Genomic DNA, 337 nt, shown 5'->3' on the forward strand with positions numbered 1-337 from the left:
GGAGTTAGGCGAGTAGACGCTTTCGGTGCGACCACCCGTGCTCCCAACTGAGCTTGCCGCTGCCGACAGAGGCCCGGGAGCGTGCTGTCGTGGCATTGCCGGCGGGAGACAACACGCGCCACCTACGGTGACCGGCAGCTCCAACGCCAGCGCCACAGAAGGACAAAAGCCCCACTTGGGTGCCGAAGCGAACTCTCCCAGCACAGCGCACGCGCCAACACATCCGCACAGCTGCGATACAAACCACCAGCGAGAACCGCTGGGGCGACCGAGCAGCAGACGGCGTCGCGGCGCCGAGCGCCGGGCGGCGGCGCATCCTCAACGCACACAGTCCTCA

This window comes from Schistocerca piceifrons, unplaced genomic scaffold, assembly GCF_021461385.2.
Source record: "Schistocerca piceifrons isolate TAMUIC-IGC-003096 unplaced genomic scaffold, iqSchPice1.1 HiC_scaffold_183, whole genome shotgun sequence".
Classification (NCBI taxonomy): Eukaryota; Metazoa; Arthropoda; class Insecta; order Orthoptera; family Acrididae; genus Schistocerca; species Schistocerca piceifrons.